The sequence below is a fragment of the Leuresthes tenuis genome, unplaced genomic scaffold (genome assembly GCF_036924035.1).
Source record: "Leuresthes tenuis unplaced genomic scaffold, fLeuTen1.0.hap1 SCAF_19, whole genome shotgun sequence".
Taxonomy (NCBI): Eukaryota; Metazoa; Chordata; class Actinopteri; order Atheriniformes; family Atherinopsidae; genus Leuresthes; species Leuresthes tenuis.
Genome location: NW_027325373.1, coordinates 17,902,166 through 17,917,091, shown reverse-complemented (window position 1 = coordinate 17,917,091; position 14,926 = coordinate 17,902,166). Strand labels below are relative to the sequence as shown.

General features: G+C 39.8%; 1 protein-coding gene across 2 annotated transcripts in view; it reads right to left on the bottom strand.

Moving 5' to 3' along the window:
* Nucleotides 1-8,823, bottom strand: part of LOC140277245 (membrane-associated phosphatidylinositol transfer protein 2-like) — a 52,102-nt gene extending 43,279 nt beyond the window's left edge. For both annotated transcript variants that reach the window (XM_072372201.1, XM_072372200.1), the window contains exon 1: nt 8,583-8,823. The gene's annotated coding sequence lies outside the window, so the exon portion shown is untranslated. The remainder of the gene's footprint in view (nt 1-8,582) is intronic.
* Nucleotides 8,824-14,926: the final 6,103 nt, after the last annotated feature.

Sequence of the window (14,926 nt, the reverse complement as noted above, 5' to 3'; positions counted from 1 at the left end):
AGAAGATGCAGCCAAGTTGTGATCAGTGCAGCCTTTAAATAACAAATGTTATGTGTAAACTGTTTTTGACTTTAACTAAAAGGGATCGTGGAGAGATTCAGAAAAAAAAAAGGAATAAAGAGGAGGACCTGCAAAAAAAAATGACCTCATTGCTCAGAAAATCACTGCTAATGGATGCACTCAAACAACTGAGCTATCATGTGACCCCATTATCACATTTTGGAGATCAAGACTTTACAAAGAAAGAATATGAGTTTCTCAAATAGAAATACTTATTCCATGCACAAAAACCCACATCACAAACCTTAAAAACAGAAGCAAGAGTGGGAGATAGTGGCGTGTAGGTGACCTATTGTAAGATAAATTAAAAACACTAACCGTTTTGATTAAAGGGGGATTTAAAACTAAGACATACTGTATCTACAGGTTGATGCCACCTTAACTGCTGCGGTTCATTGGAGGAATACGTCAACATTTTGGTCAGGTGGAAGCCCCACATCCGAATATCTGAAAGTATGTGAAGGAAGGTTTATGTCCAAAATCCAAACTCTACATTTTTTAACAGATTTTAAAGCCATTTGGTTTCTTATAAATGCTAGACAAGCTTTTATGACAAAGAACACTTGGCTCAATTAAAAATTTGTTTTAGTTGGGACAGGTCCATGTTTCCCACTTTGTACCATCCCCTCTTCTTTTAAAACAGTCTGCCAGGATTTAGGTCTGGACTTTGACTGGGCCATCGTCACAAATGAATATACTTTGATCTGAACCATTGTATGTTTAGGGTCACTGTCCTGCTGGAAGGTGAACCTCCATTTTAGTTTCAAGTCTTTTGCAGTCTCTAACAGGTTTACCCATCTTCCCCTCAACTCTGACCAGTTTCCACCACGTTTCACAGTGAGGACTTCTTAAGGATTTTCAACAATGGTTTTCTTCTTGGAGCCCTTCCAGATGCAAGTTTCCAGTTCCAAAGGCATTAATACACAAGCATACGATCAGAGATGCAGGCTTTTTAACAGAGCACCAATATTATGTTCACTTCTGGCTTCTTCTTTGCGTGTTAGAGCTGAGTTCCTGAACCCATACAGTGACTTCCAGGACAGAATCAGGTCTGTTTTTAATGTAGAGCTGCCTGAGAGCCTGAATATCACAGAGAAGTCTCCAGATTGTCTAAATCTTTTAATGAAATTGAGCTAATATTTTTCATAAAACAGTAACATTTCTCACCTACAACATTTGATTTGTTTTCTCTTGTGATTTAATCTTGATTTATGAGATTTACAAGTCACTGCGGTCTGCTTTTATTCATATTTCATATTTCATATTTTATTCATCCCAACTCAAACAAACAGCAATGTCATTTTCTGCTCTTCTAGAGCAATTTTGTGCATGTTTTTAGAACTTCTGAAGAGCTTAAATTCCTGTTAGAGTGTTTTTACTGTGCTGAATTAGTTTTCTGATTTCCCTCTGTGTCCACAAAGAAGCCAGGACTGGGAGTAATTGCTGATCTAAGATCCCTAAATATTCAGCTCTGCCTTCTTTTCCTCCAACAGTGACATCCATCTATTCGAACTGTGGCGTCCCTCCACCTGCTGTCACGTAAACCAGGACGACCAGCCACAGACGGAGGAGGGTCACATGACAATGACTGCTTAATCTTGGACAGATGATGGCAGGCTGTAAATCAGAGGGGTAGGGTTAGGAGCTTATGCCTAATGAGAAGAGTGTGAAGGGTGCGTGTGTGTGTGTGTGTGTGTGTGTGTCCATCTGTGCATGATTAGGCTGTGCATGTTTGGTGGAGCTGCTGTTGCAGATGAACCTTAAAGGTCAGGAAGTAGACTGTGATAGAAGTGACTTCATGGAAGTTTTATTAAGCTTCATTAGCTTTTATTTAATGATAATGTTTTTTAAAGTGACTGCAACCAGTAATTTATGATAAAAATCAAATGATGATGTGAAGAGGGCATCTGGTCGTGATGAACTACACATCATTATCTGATACTGCAGCTCTTACAAGCTCCCCGGAGCTTTAAAGTGAGTTTCATGTCATTGTTTAGCTGTCCAGTCCATAAATCCACTGTTCTACTCAAGTCTTTTCACTCTCGTTGTGCTCGTTTAAGTCGCAGTAAGTAGATGTTTTCCCTAAGCAAAGTAAAAGCTAAATGTTTCCCTGAAAACCTGATCTATCAGATCCAAAGAAAATAAACCAAAATGTATTCCATCTCAAAAGAAAAACTTTAAAATGCATTTTAAGCTAAATCTGCAACACAGAGTTGCAACTTTGAGACAAAAATAAGAATCAGAGACACAACCTGATCAAAGTAATTAAAGAAAACTTTTTTTGAAAAAAAAAGGGTAAAAATTAAACAGTAAAAGACAGAGAGAAAAACCTGCAAAATGACACAACATGAATACAAATAGAGACAAAGTCTTGTAAGAAGCACAATGAGGCTGCACTGATAAACAAAATGACCACAAAGGGAGGAAACATTACTATAAAGAGACGCGAGTCAATCTAAGTGGATACAAAGAGGCACGTAACAAACAGAAAGAGACTCAAAATACCCACAAAGGAACTCAAATGACTACTTAAAAATGGAGCCAACAAAACAAGACACGACAAAGATGCCAAACAACTGCAAAGTGATGCCAAATAAGCACCATCACATTCAGAAACAACTGAAAAGACACATAATGCCCACCATCCATCTGTTTGTTGTGGAGTTCAGTGTTGATATCACACATCTTTGAAGCAGGGCTTTCATATCATCCAGGGGTCCTTCATCTGACCCATATCTTCGCTCAGGAATACGACTCTAAATTAAAAAGCAATCTTATTGTATACACCGTATATAACAAAGAGCAGGTACAGTTATTAAAGCTATAGTTGTGTACATTGCTTATCAGCTCTGCAGAGGCTGTAGTGTCTGACAAGATTTACTGTGCAGGGGGAGTTTGTGTTGAGATGAAATTACAGCAGAGAAACATTTCTCACTGGATCCTGTGAGAATCAAGTCCTCAACCTGCTGAAGAGGCTTCCCCATAAATCAGAGAGACAGCTGACACACGGTGATGTGTGCGACCAGCAGCCTTTCTGTGTTTATGCTAAAGGATTTCTACATGTTACAGGCTCCATCAGTTCAATGAGCTTTGAGTCAGCACATCAAACACAGTGGCCTTCATCAGGTGAAGAGGATGAACTGAGGAGTTAAGAGAAGAGGAGGGCTGACTGGAGGTGTAACCTGAAAACGGCAAAAAAAGCTTAAGTTTGGTCACTTTTTGGCTGAACAATGGTTAGAAAATTGCAGCTGCCTTTGTTAAAAGCAGAAGAAAGTTCAAATATACCAAACATTAAAAGCTGGCTACAAAAAAACTAACGACCATTTTGAAAAGGTCAGCTTTTGGTCTCAATTGTTAACTTCACATTTTGTGCATGTTGTTGTCCTCAGTTGTAAATCAGTTTCTGAGCCAATTTATGATCAGACCAGACCAGAAAGACCCATAGTCTTTCTCCAATAGTAACACTTGGGCCCATAAAGGAGCTTCAACTAAGGCACCAACACAGGAACCAATAATTGACCTACCAAACTGAGACAAAGGAAAAGATACTGGCTGATCCGGCCACTCATACACAAAACTCTCCCGGTCAAATGGAAAAAGAGAAGAAAATCTAAACCCTCCCCCTGCTTCCTGAAGTACTTGGTACAGTCCAATTAGAAATCAACCTTATTCAGATCTGTGGGCCAACAGCATCACAGGAAACTGGAAACAGGTAAATTTGGGCCAGTGTCTCAAGTTGATGTTGTCCCAGAGCTGGGTGATAAAATGATTGAGATTAAATCAGATATTTTCAGTCTATTCATCCACAGAGTCAGCTGTATTAACACTCCAGTCCACTAGTTGGTGGTAATGTACTTCTAAGCAAGTTGCTAATTGCCAAGAAAACCCAAAAGGAAAAAGAAAATGACTTTGTCGTCAGTTGGTGAAGGCCAAATGAGAAGCATGCCTAATTTGCTTAATGAACTGGAAAGGTATCAATCCCCGTACTATGCAGAAATAATGCGTCAAACAGAACAGCATCATGTCATCATTGTGGCGTCGCAGCCATAAGTTAGAACTCGTTTTTCTAAGTTGCCTTGAACACACCACATTAGACCAGAGCTGAAGGAGGTGGATGGGGACTGTTGCCCCATGACTTATCCCAGATAATGGTCGGAAAGTGGATGGATGGACATAAAATACCGAAGTCTGAAAACAAATAAATCACACACCAAAAATACAAAATAAATGTATTAATTAGAAAGGAATTCCCATATTGAACCTACTAAAATACACGTCTTCAGTGTCATTTTCAGATGTGACTGGCAGCAGGTTAAACCTATGAGAAGCAACACCAGCTAGTATCCAATCCATTTGAAATGAATTCTTTAAAAATAAATAAATAAATAAAAATCACCTCTGTGAGTAAATATATCTAACTTTTGAGGTTACGGCATGTTTTTTTTTTTTTTTTTTTTAAAGGAATTAACAATCCAACACACGATATGTTGTATGTCTATTCACAAAAGATGAAGGACTATCTAATCATGACAGTGGTGGCTGGAGGAAGGATCCAAAAGAGCAGCTATCTGACAAGACAAGCAGACAGAAATGTTAAATGTTCACCTATTTTTATCTTGTGTGGCTGTGTCCTCTGGTGATAGCTATAGATCTCCCTTCTGTTCTCAACCTGCATCACTGAGATGGCCACAAAGGAGGATGTAACCCGATTACAGTTTGAATTTGTGTACTTGAATGCAAACCATATTTCAAGTTAACTTTATTTAAGGCTGTAAAATGGTGGAAAATACAAAGCTAACGATTGTAAACATGCCCTCTTATTTACCAGATGTAATTCGGTTATTTGTTGTGGTTACTACCTTACATGAGAGGTGAAGTGGGGAGCATTTCAGAAGACCTGCTCAGCACCAAGCAGCAGACAGACGCAGTCGAGAAGCTGAAGCTGGTTGATGGAGACCAGATCCAGAGTTAAAAAGGAGAGAAATCGACTCATATGGACACAAATGCAGCTCAAATCCCCCCCCAAAAACCAAACCACCACTTTTATATGGTGTCTGCGAGGCAATGAGTTAGTCGGGAAGCCCCTCCAAACACAGGCCATGGTTTGGATTAAAGATTTAGTTTAGAATTCTATCTATCCACGTTAAATGTGCAAACTTTGAAATAAAATGAGAAAAATTAGAAAATAATCACAAAAATGTTGGTTGTACAGGTGTAAAGTTACGTGCCCCTAAGGATTTGATTGGTCGGTAAGTGAACTGCTGCTACTTTTTATTTTTATGGACAGGTTACATTAATTGAAGAAGCTTGAAGAAGCTAACAGTCACCCTGAGGTTCCCAAACCAGGCACCCTCCTCTCAATGACTACACCTTGTGATCCTGTCCATGAGTGAAAACCACAGGCAGGATCTGTGATAAGGGTCAGCGAGTCCAACATGCACCGTAAACGAGCTGCACTTTGTGCCAAGAATACAGACACAGCTCTTAGACTTTGGTTGGACCGAAAAAAAAAACAAAAGCTGCATTTATCATATTACAAAACTCTGGTTAGAATTTGTCTGTTTGTCCGAAACAGGAAGTGTGAGCTGGACTTTCACTTCTACCACAGTTTTCATGCTGCAGCATGTGCATGTTTCCCATGACAGCAGAAATAAAGTGCACCATGTCTCACAAACAAACTGAGCACTCAGTCCAGAAACTGAAACATTAAAGCTCTGAACTCTCACCTGGCAGACAAACAAATGCCTTTCTCAGAACAACAGGGTATGAATATGCTTCCATTTCCAGCTAATTACTTTAGTTCAAGCCTTTTAAGTTTTATGATCCATTTTCAACCGAGCCACCAAACATTCTGGTTTTCCTGTGCACTTCTATCCACTCTAATCCATTACTCTGATGAGGTCTGCGGCTCTTATAGTGGCTCTGTGAATAAAAAAAACAATCGTATAATATGATCCATAAAAATATAAAAGCAACATAAGCACCTCTTTGTGGCATGAAAATATTCTAAAATACACCAACAAAAATCAGGAAAAATTTCAACAATCTTGTAGTTTTTTTGGTAAAATTCTGAGCTCAAACTCTTAGTGTTTGTACCACCTCCACAGAGATAATAAATGTCTCATCTGTCCCTTTCAAAGAGCACAGCTGGCAGCTTGTCACCCTCTTTAAAGCCCTATGTGAGGTCAGACTGAGGAGGCCTGCAGCTAAATTGTACCAAATTTGCCACCAAGGCGGCTGAGTCAGAGTGAGGTAGCTTTGGTCTATTAAACACAGCAGCTTGTTTCAGGAGGCCGACTTTCAGCTCGACCAACCTGCAGACATACAGCCCTCCATCCTCAAATCTAAGTGCAACACGTGAATGTTCGAGGTTGAACGCGAAGAGCCGAGATTACTTTTGTTCGAAACAAAGAATCCACACACGACCTGCTGAGACACAAGAGTTATTGCATCACCACAAAGATTTATAGGACTGCAGACAACAGACGAATCAGATTAAGTCTCTGTTGATAATCACCAGCTTTTAAAGGAGGAAAACATCATCACTCATTTGGAGTCGAGTTTGTATCCATTTAATGAATTTCAGTCCAATAATCCAACTCTTTCAGGGCTGTTTTTGGTCTCGAACCCTTCATGAGAGAAATTTCTGTCTTATGACATCTGCATGCAATCAAAGCTGATGTTTTTATTTCAGGATATTAAAGGAATTCAGGTCTGTTTTAACACGATGCCAAGGAGGAAAGACATCAGCAATGATCTTAGAGAAGCAATTGTTGCTGCCCATCAATCTGGGAAGGGTTATAAGGCCATTTCTGGACTATTTAGAGTCCATCATTCTACAGAGAGAAAGATTATTCACAAGTGGAAAACATTCAGGACGTGGACGTCCCAGCAAGTTCACCCCGAGGTCAAAGCTGTGCATAAACCAATGCTGCAAACCTCAATGAACATAAAGAAAACGATTACTTCAAGTTATTGCTGCGAAAGGTGCTTCTACAAGCTGTTGGATCAGGGGGTTCACTTAGTTTTTAACACAATGTTTCTGCCTTCTGTCTTAGTTTTAAGACCTGGTACAAAAATTCTTGAATTAAAAACCTTAAAACTGAAAGAGGGAGCACTTTCTTTTTCACATGACTAAATAAGCAGAACCAAATCAAGGTCTTGCTGTTTAATGGGAACTTTCAGCTGAAAATGTTCCACTTTGTTCACCTACTTGTTCACCTATTTCCCACTCAGTCTTTTAGTTTAGTGGTATTTTAGAGCTTTTTCCCCCCAGTCTGTAAAACTCAGAAAAGCTGCAAATTCAGTTGATTATTCTGGTTTCACATCGATTTAACATTATCACTGACTAAAGACACGATAAAGCTAAAAAATAGCTCCACTTGTTTGTTTGTTTTCCACCTCCTACATGTGTGTACGTCAAGTGAAATCATCTTCCCGGGTTTGATTAGTCCTTATTTAAAACGTGACGGTCATGTTTAGCTCACGATAATCAAAGCAGCCTAAACTCTCCAGCAGAATGCATTTCTAATTAATTATCACCATAGCAAGGACGTGCAGGAGCAGCTCATTTGTGTACACATGCATACATTATGAACCAGAGCGGGATGATCTCACAGTTTGATGCATTAAACTGCAACTGATTGAGTTCTTGAGCGGTTGGAGGAGTCGTGCTGCTCTGACAAGATACCCCGACTGGATTTATGTCTGCGTTTCTTAATCACAGCACACACACCAGCATGCCGAACAAATCACGTGGCATCTGCAACAAGTAGACGGACAAATACTGATCGATTTCTCCCAGTTTGAGGAAACAGCCCAAGATTTCATGACGTTAAAAACAAGCTTTATAAACTACGATTAACGCCCACAAAATGTTGCATTTGTTTAAAGATTATCTGCCTGTCGTGTGAAGACTCGTTTAATGATTTATTATCGCATCACTCAAACATGTGGAGCTCACAGAGTGTGCAGCACATCATCTCCACCCTGCATGACGGCTCCGTCACAGCGGAAGCTCAAGCTTTGACGGATGCATTAAAATGGAGTCATAGCTGATAATATTTCAAAATCATGACATTAAAGACATGATGCGATACAAACTTCTGTCAGTTATTGCGTTTTGGTAAATTAAGTGATTAACTTTTGACCGGTTTGGTCAAATTTTGCAGAATGAGTAATTTTCTCCTGCATATTTAGCGACAACCGGCTCCGGGCAAACTCAGATTTTATTAAAATCACGCAAGAGGCTGCACCTTTTTTCACCCTGAGGGTTGGAGGCGTGTTTCAGGATCCAGGATACACAATCACAAACAAGTTGCACACCAGACAGACACTGTAACGACACATTCCTGATCGTGACTTTTTTCACATCTGCAACATCCTTGGAGAAAAACACAAACCTCAGTGTGGAGCAGTGTGCGTCCAACAGGCAGCCTCTGATTTTGTTTTCCTGACCGCGAAGGCACGATAAAGGCTCTGATCTGCAGCATTTCACACCAGCATGTGAGAGAAATGTTTACCTCGCAGCTACCCAGCTGATTCCGCTGAGCGCAGGCTTTGGGGCCATTGCAGATCCCAGCTCCAGAGAGACTCCCAGCTCAGACAGCCCCCCGCCACATCCTAGCCCTCTTTCCTCTGCGGTGGGCCAGCTCACACCAGCTCGTCCCCCTGTGCTTCGCTTCTTAAATCCCCCACTGTGAAACCAAAGAAGGTATCGATTCTGTCTCCTCTACCTCTCTTCTTCCCCCATCTGCCTCTCTGCTCTCCTCCGCCCGCTGTCTCTGCCTCCTTGGGACTGAGGAAGCCCTGTTACCATGGAGACGCATGAGGCTGAAGCCTGATTGGCTGGATTTGTTGTGATGCAGCGAGTCCGGCGGTGCAGCCCACTGGATTGATTGCCTTTTCAGAGAGCACCGTTGTGTAACGCGGAGCCAAAACCAGCAGATATGCAGGAATTTATTCAGTGATGCTGAGAGTTAAAACTTACTGTAAATCACAGGAGCGGAGCGAATTATTGATCTGTAAACTAACCAAGGATCAATCTGTTGACTGTGTCTTGTTTACAATAACCTTTGAAATTACGGATAAAAAATGTTTTAAAATTTTTTAAAAAGAAAATTAATAAATTAATATAACTGAATCTGAATAATCAATCAAAGTTGCGATTCATTTACTGATTAATCAATTAATCGGTCCATTACACTCATGGTCTAAAAACTTAGCAGGTATTATGAAGTCAAAAGCCTCTCCAAGTGGATTTAAGTGTGCACTTGTTAGTATAAATTAGATTAAACAGATTAATTCAAGACCGTTTTTGATCAATTTGTTGGTCGTTATCACAAATAATTGATTATAATTTAGACCAAAACAAATTCAAGAGAAAACTGTAAATATTCATTTACAGAATGTCTCCACCTAGAAAAAGTTTTTGATATTTCTGTCCCAAAAGTCACTAAAAAAAGAGCAATTATCCTGTCCTAGTCCTAGCTGGACTGAATTTATCTGCAGATCATTTTCTCAAGTAATCAGCAGAGACAAACCAACATATTTATTTTAAGCTGCCATCAGAGAAATTTGGCATTTCTGCCTCCTATAAATGATTGAATTTACTCGTAGTTGCAGCTCTCTGTGATGAGGAGTGCTCATAAAAACCTCTTTTATCTAATTAAACTGTCCGCTTGCTGCATTAAACACGGTGAAATTCACACAACCTCAGCTGACACGTCCTCACAAATCCTCCCTCACGTGTGGTCGGGTTTGAGGGCGGCTGCAGAGTCGTGGCACAGCCGTGCAGAACATGCATCGCAGGCAGATCAGCAGCTGTGATGAATATGCAGGTTTGCAGGGCGCCGTAACCGTGCGCCTCAGCGGTGTGAACACAGCGGTCTACTTTTCCATATTTTACTTTGAGATACAAGTATTTTCATACCTAAAGTCACTGTGAGTGACTTCAATTTGTAATGAAAAACAGAACGGCTCGTTCAATGAGGAACTTTCAAACAAAGAGGAACTACATTTGCTGGTAACAGAGGGAGTGTCTCTGAATAAAACGGATTTAACCTTTCCAGGAAAAAGAATTACCCACTTGCGAACAACGGAATGTTCAAAATGCTTTTATAAAATATAAAAAACAGTGAAAAACAGTGTTCTGAACGCATCCTTTAATTTTAGAGCTGATTAAAGAAAAAGAAGCTTGTAAAATTGTTGTTTCAGACAGAACAGCTGTGAGTGTTTTCCATGAAGCTCTGACTTATTTTCCAGAAATTCAGATGCTCAACTGTTCAATCTAAAACAAGCTACATTAAAAAATTCAAGATTAACTTCACGACTCACATGACTGTGCTTAGTATAGGTCTCTAACTACATCCAGCCAACACATCTCAGTGAGTTCCAGGTTAAAAATGTCCCACCTGCAGCTAAACGTGCTCTGTAGGGGACTGTGCAGCTGCTGCTATGTCTTTAAGGATGTTTCGAACACTGTAACCAGCACGATAAGCGACCAGAGGACGTTTTACTACAGCAGACAAGAAAAAACGAGCCAGCAAGCAGCAATAAGAACAATGCTTACAGATTCGTGCAGGAGCAGCAGCAGGAATTTCTGGAAACATCCTCAGCATGAAATGACTTGTTGATGGGTGCTCCACCCAGCATACACACACACACACTCTTTATCTGAGCATCAGCAGATCAGCGCTAACAGAATCAGCGCCACAGTCCTGCCGCTCGCAGCTCCACAGTGACAACATCTGCTGTCATTAGAGCCGCTTACTTGTGATCTCGTCAAACACACCTTTCCTCACCAGAGCCTGCAGTTACTCATCATGCACATGGCAGACACGGGCCTGGGCTGCAGGTTACTGAGGCTGCTGTGATGCAAGTGGTGGCATTTGTTGATGCGTCACTGTGGCACCTGTTTGGTTAAGCTCTCGGTGGAAGGTTTACGTTTCACATCAGCTAATTATTGCATCGCAGGAAAATGCTCAAGACTTTAGCATAATCTCAATTTAAGAAACGGGGAGAATATTTAAGACTTAACTGTCAATATTGTGCTGATAAAACACACAGAGTGAACCAAAGTGGAATTAGTCAGATCACATGTGTACATAAATTACATGACACTTCAAATCACATATGTTTCTGATTCCTCCAGGTGTCGCTGCCCTGATAACAGCTTTCCACACATTTTTTACTGTCTTAACCATCTTCAAAAGGTTGTCAGCTGATCACAGATGTATCTTGTGACTCTTTTAAGTGGAACCAGTCCCAAGATTTAAAATCACTGGACTAAATAAGACAAATACAACCCATACTTCTGTGTTTTTGTTACACATAAAAAAAAATAAATGAACACCGTGATCCAACAGCTTGTTGAAGCACCTTTAGCAGTAATAACTTGAAGTAATGGTTTTCTGTATGACGTTATCAGTCTTACATGGTTGAGGAGGAACTTTTGAGTTCATTGAGGTTTGCAGCACTGGTTTATCCACAGCTCTCTTAAGGTCCCACCACAGCATTTCAGTCAGCTTGAGGTCTGGACTTTGACTGGACCATTGCAACACCTTGATTCTTTTCTTTTTCATGCTAACTGAGGCCTGTAGAGTCTGAGATGTAGCTCTTTGGGTTTTTGGCCTCAGGGTGAACTTGCTGGGACGTCCACTCCTGGGAAGATTGACAGCTGTCCTGAATGTTTTTGATTTGTGAATAATCTTTCTCTCTGTAGAATGATGGACTCCAAATAGTCCAGAAATGGCCTTATAACCCTTCCCAGATTGATGGATAGCAACAGTTGCTTCTCTAAGATCGCTGCTGATGTCTTTCCTCCTTGGCATTGTGTGTAACACACACCTGAATGCTCCAGACCAGCAAACTGACTAAACTTCTGCTTTTATAGAGGTGCTCACACCTGGCTGCTACTAACCCTGTTAATTCCCGTGGAAGCAGTGAGGTGTACTTAGTTTTTCCACACACTATTTCTGCATTTTGTATCAGTTATTGGTAAATAGATAATGTCATGTGTGAAGAGATGATGCAAAAATCCTTAAAGCTGTGAGCGGGTGTACTTTAATTTTCACATGACTTCAAAGTGGTTGAAAAACACAGTGCATTATTCTAATATTTCATTAGATCGAGTACTTTTCCTGGTTGGTTGCAATGTTACTTGAATTGTAACTAAAACAGGATGCAAAACGTTTACTCATCCCTGCTCAGCTTATGGAAAATATTCACAGAGAGAGAGAGAGAAGTGAGAGGCACTGACTGACCTGCAGCTCATCTCCAGCAGCTGTTTCCACCCTTTCTCCTGTGAATGAAGCAGCCGAGATGACGCTTGTCATGCTCGTTTCTGTTTCAGCAAGTCAATGCGTGCAGTAACATGAAGTCGGAGCACAAGAATGAACATGTGTCAAGAAGTGCTGTCGCAAAAAAAAATAATTTAGAAGAAGAAGCGATGTTTCGAAGCAATTTCCTTCCTCATTTTGGTTTCAGGAAGGCCAAGCTAATCATTACTTTGAGAAAAGGTTTTTAAAAGCAGAATGTAATACATGATTTCTGTGTCTAAAATTGGCTTGGGGGGGGGGTCTTTTTTCTCTGATATAAGACATGAATGTTCACCCACTGTTAACGTGCTCATCCAACACTGTCAAAACATGACAACATGAAGAGAGGCATGGGCAGCAAATAAGAGAAAGCAGCCCTGACGTGATGGCTGGGTGATGAGGGATGACAGGCTATTTTTAGCCCAGGGAGGTGGGGGATGAGGGTGATGGGGTGGGAGCGAGGCAGAGTGACGATAGAGAGGAAATACACTGCTGTTGCTGGAGTTAGTTGTGACGTTTCTCAGATTACACCGCTTCACTGCATTCTGGTAAATGACGGCGATGCATCACTGTCTGAGGAGGGAGGGGAGCTAATCAGTGCTTGGATGGGGCTCCGGTTACTCGGTGCAGGTTACTCTGAGGTTTCCACCACATCCAAACAGTGGAGAAAAATCAGTTTGCTGACTGATGACTTCTCACCAAAATGTTGGACAGATTTTTAAGTTGTAAAACATAAATCTTTCCCTTTCTTTGAAGGCTGACTTTTACTAATTTTCACAGACCATACGTACATGGTAATGTGTCACTTCTCTTTAGCTATTGATTTGATTGGTTCACATCAACCAAGTCAAAGTTTATGTCTGTAGGACATTTAAAATCAACCACATTTGACCAAGGTGCTGTGCCAGCTGATCAAATATAAATATCATCAACCATCTCTAAAACAACAATAAACATCAGCTGAACATAAAACAGTGAAGTATCAAATAAATGAGTCAAATAAGATAAAATAAAAACAATCAGGTCTAAAAGCTAGCGAGAATAACTTAACCAATGAGTAAAATTTCTTTACAAAAATCATACAAAGCTTATTCATACGTGAGGTTATTTGCATATAAATAATGTGAAATAACAGCTAACGTTGGTCTCATTGACGTCACTTGATCTTAAATTCAAAAACAAAGCAGCAGAAACATCATACAGTTGGACAGTGGCACAGTTTTCATTTTGCCTCTCTAAGCCACCATTTTACCTCTCTATATGACTCCATATAACAATACATATCGTTAAATCTATTTGGCATGATTATAATTAGTTTACTTTGACAAATTAACCAAAAACGTTCTTTTTTTTTTGGGGGGGGGGGGGGGGTCAGATTTCAGTACAACACCAGCTTGTTAATTAGCAGGAACAGCATTAAGCAATTCAATTACTCCTGGTAAGGTCCACCTTCTTTCTCCCTTTTTCCTTTCTTCATCACTTCACTAGATTTGACAGTTTTTAAGCCAAGCAAAACAAAATCTAACGAGGCAATCATGGTCTTAAATGGAGGAAACTGGACAGCATTCCTCACAACATGTTACTAACATCCCAGCACACAACATGGCGTAACACATCTTCATATTCTCCATTCCTGTGATTAGCATACCTAGAGTGTGCACCATCTCACCTATACCCTTTACTATCATAACTAAGATTACAAATATAAGTCTAAAGCTAGCAATTAGCATTACCATGCGAGCTCGCTGGCTCGTCCCTTGCAAGCATTTCATAATATCTGATTATTAAACATAAAAAGTGAACTAATCTTGTGATACTGAGATATTTTACTTCAGTTAAAGTAAAACCACAATAAAAACATTAAATTACATGTAAAACTTTAATTCATTTTATGTGTTACTTCAGACAAACTATAGGATTACGTACTGAAATATTGAAAGTACCGTAAATGTGTTTAGGATGGTAACTCATATTATGGTCACGTCCATTTTGGTAACTATATCCTTAAAATTAATTAATGTTATTTACTAAATCAAAACCTCTGTATATTGTTTGTCTAGTCCAAGCAACAGTCCAAACTTAGAGTAGATTTAAATCTATGCAAGTTTAATGTTGTGTGTCTTTAAAAAAGGTACAAAATAGAATATATTGTTAATCCTATTTAATGGCAATGTTTTTCTGCGTTTTGCTCTTAATCATCCAGATTTACAAAAGCTGTCAGATGGATGTAGTGAAGCTAAAAGTACAATTTTTTTCTATGAAATGTGACCATGGAAATAAAAATGCTCAAATACAATAACCTTTCAGAGTATTCAAGTGCAGCCATTGTGGTTAGATTTTTAATCTCTGTTTTCTCAGTTTTTTAAAAGTTTATGGTTTGATAAAGTTTAGTTTAGTTAAGTAAAAGTTTAACACATTTATATGGCAGGCTGAGACATCAAAATTCATATTCTGGTTCATTTGATGAAACCAGCATCAGCCAAACAATTTAGATAAGCTGTTAAAGCTACAATATGCTGACAGCGGAAAACTACAGCAGGAAGAAGCAA